Here is a 3,721-nt window from a genome sequence, read left to right as displayed (position 1 = left end):
CGTATCTAATAATGCTATCCATCGCGCTACCATCCCCTCCGGGTTCTTGAAATTGACCAACCAAGTCAACGATGCATGATCGGTTCTTATCTTAAATGGTCTTCCCCACAAATAATGGTGGTACTGCTTGATAAATACCACTACTGCTAACAATTCTTTCTTGGTTGTACAGTATCTCGCCTGCGAGCTGTTCAGCGTCCGGCTGGCGTATGCTACAACATTTTCCTTGCCATTCTGCACCTGCGACAACACAGCTCCTAAGCCTGTATTGCTTGCATCTGTATCCAGTATGAACTTGTCCTCGGACGTCGGGTAAGCTAATATTGGCGCCGAGGTCAGCGATCGCTTGAGTTGGCCGAACGCTCTTTCCTCGTCCTCCCCCCATCTAAATTTAACTCCCTTTTTCGTCAACTCTGATAGAGGCGCTGCTATAGTAGAAAATCCAGTTATGAATCGCCTGTAATATGAAGCCAGTCCTAGAAAACTCCGAGTCTCCCTCACTGATCGTGGTGTCGGCCAAGTTGCTACGGCTTCTATCTTGGCCGGGTCACATTCTAATCCTCCTCCCGTCACTATATGCCCTAGGTATTTAACTGTCGTCCGAAATACTTGGCATTTTGCTGGCTTTAATTTTAGGTTTGCTGCTCTCAGCCGGTCGAAGACTGTCTCTAGATTCTCGAGTGTCTCTTTGAACGTCTTTCCAAAGATGATGATGTCATCCAGGTAAACTAAGCATTTCCGGCCTAGCAAGCCTCGCAAGACTACTCCCATTAGTTGCTGAAAGGTCGCCGGTGCGTCGGACAATCCGAACGGCATCACCCGGAATGCCACAAAGCGTCCTTCGTGGAGAATCCTGTGACATCCTTCGACTTCTCGTCCATTTCTACCAGCCAGTAGCCTGCTGCTAAATCTAATGTTGCGAACCAGTATGCTCCTCCCAGTGCGTCAAGCAAATCGTCCATCCTAAGTAAGGGGAACGCATCCTTTCGAACTACGCGGTTAATCCTTCGGTAGTCAATACAAAATCGGACGCTTCCATCCTTCTTGGCTACTAACACGACCAGTGAAGCCCAAGCTCCGCTTCCTGGTTCGATGACTGCCTTCGCGACCATGTCGGCTATCTCTTTATCCATATCCGCCTGTCGGTGGAACGGAACTCGGACTCGGTGGCTGTTTTATCGGTCGCGCATCACCTACATTTATCTTATGCTTTACGATATTCGTCCTCCCGAGACCATCTCCCGGTCCCGCGAATATATCTCGATAGCTATGTAGTGTCTCAGCCACTTTACTTCGCTGCTCCGGTCGCAGTTTTTCATCCATCCTATCCAGCAGATTCTGTAGGTGGTCAGCTAACTTAGGCGGTGCCATGCCGTTCAGAACGCTCACCAACTGCTGTCCCTGCTGTGTCTCACTCTCCTCCACTGGTTTGAGTTCCCCCACTTGCTGATCCTCCAACAACAGGGTAGCCCTCTCCCCTGTGTGGGAGATAACCAAGGGTACCTTCATCACATCCCTTGGGAACACCGTCTGCTCCATCCGAATCCCTTGGGCCTCCAGCTTCTGAAATTCGGGAATAGGCATTAGCTTTACCTGCTTCCCTTTGGATACCTTATCGTCTGCATAAGTCCATGCAGGGATTCTGTATCTTTTCCCTAGCTTCAGCATCGTCGTCTCATCCACGTATACTGGTCTACCATTCTCTCCTCCTGTCCAAAATCCTTGAGTTTCTCTCCCATCGAGTGATAGCATTCCTGTAGTAATGTTCAGGATAGCATTGTTCGGGACGAGAAAGTCGAGTTCCAAAATCCCATCTAAATCCTCTAAATGTGCAATAACCATTGTTTTCCTATTGTAGGTATGATCGGCGATTTCTAGACGGACATTAGTCTCTCCAGGACTATCCATTGCTTCGCCGTTCGCCATCTTCAGATCTCTCTTTCTCGTTATCAGCTGTAGCCCTGTACTTGCTTTGATGTCGTTGAACCTATCTTCATTTATCAGCGTCGTACTTGATCCGCTGTCTATTAAAAATTTCATTTCACATCCCTCTACTTTCACAGGTATTATCCACGTGGGATGACACTGCAATGGTGCTACGGAGATGATAGGTATCCGTGTGGCTTGAGCCTTGCTTGAATTATTTTCTCTATCTATCGGTATTTTAATCCCTACGTGTTTTCCTGTATCATCGCCTTCTTCTATCTTGCCCTTCTGAGAGAGTGGGAAACCAGTAGATCGTGGTGTAGCTCTCTCAGTCGGCTTACTATGGGCCAGGCTACCGACTCTTTTCCTAGCCCGTCCTAGTTTAACGGTCGCTGACTCCTCTCGGCAAGTCCTGTCTATTGTGCGCGATTATCTAAAACATTGCCGCATGGCAATCGTCGCGGGCAATCTCTCTGCATGTGTCCCGTTCTCCTGCAAAAATAACATTCTATTTCAGCTATTCTTGCCCTATTCGGTGGAGGCTTTGCCATTCTGCTGAATGGTGCATTCTGCATCCTCTCCTCCGACCTTTGACCTCTGCCTCCAGCTTCTGCTGTATGTTGTCGCCCTTGACCTTCCATGTCCTTCCTGATCTTAACCATTTCCTGTTCCAGGCTTTGCATCCCTTCTTACATCTCTTCCCATCGACTTGACGCTGGATCCACTGGCTGCATCGCAGCTCATACATACGTGCTTCCACCTGGTGGCGATTTTCAACAATTTACCGTTTCTCTTGTAACGGCCTCATACTGTGCTACCCGAGCTATAGCCTCGTCTAGCGAGCTTGGTCCTTGCAAGAGTGCGTAGCGTTGTATTTCCGCATCTCCTATTCCTTCCAGGTATTTATCTATCAAGATCTGCTCCGTCTGATAACCTATCATACCAGGTTATGCCTGCGTAAACAACAGCCGCATGACCGCGCCGTATTCCTCCGCCGTTTCGTCATACCTCCTGCTCCTACGGCGTAGCTCACTCCGATAAACGTGGATTCGCTTTGGCAGATCGAACCTGCGTTGCAAACAGGCAACCATCTGGTCGTAGTCAGCACGCTGTGATCGTGGCCTCTCTATCATCACCCCTAGAGCCTCACCCTCCAAGCATAATCCTAATTGAATTCCCCATCCATTCTCTGGCCACTGATTGTAGTTAGCCGTCATCTCGAACTTTACCAGGAAGTGCTTTAAGGCAATTCCATCTCCCTTCCTAAAATTTGGAGGCTTTCGTTCCTTTACAGGTTTACTTTAGCACGGACTTCTCTCACGTGCTAAAGGCCGGTCCTGCATCGACTCCCTCCTGGCGTACGGCCTATCCCTAACCGTAGCCGTATCTCGTGCAGGTGCCTGTGAAATTTCTGCTTCCCTGTCAAGTGCGAAATCCTAATTCATACTACCGTTTTCTGCTTCCAGAATGCTACCGTGGTGTTCCATCGGACGCTCCCAGTTTCTCTGTACCCTTTCCTGGCTTACTCCAGCGTGGGGTAGGGGTGTGTGGTCTCTCCGTCCCCTTTCCTGATATTCGCTCCACCCGTCCGGCAATCTCTTCTCCGATCTTGCTATCTTCTCCCTATAATCCTTTGCCGCCTCCTGAGATCTCTTCCTATCCCTAGAAGACTCATCCGGTGCGTATACGCCATCGTGAGTTGTCGTCGGTACCTGTCCCCGTCCGAAAATAATGGACCCGTCCACTCCTTCCCCTCCACGCAGCTGTGTCGATGACCCATTCGCCTCCTTGCCTT

Source organism: Priapulus caudatus, unplaced genomic scaffold, assembly GCF_000485595.1.
Source record: "Priapulus caudatus unplaced genomic scaffold, Priapulus_caudatus-5.0.1 Scaffold659, whole genome shotgun sequence".
NCBI classification, from domain to species: Eukaryota; Metazoa; Priapulida; class Priapulimorpha; order Priapulimorphida; family Priapulidae; genus Priapulus; species Priapulus caudatus.
Note: the sequence above shows the minus strand (reverse complement) of the source record.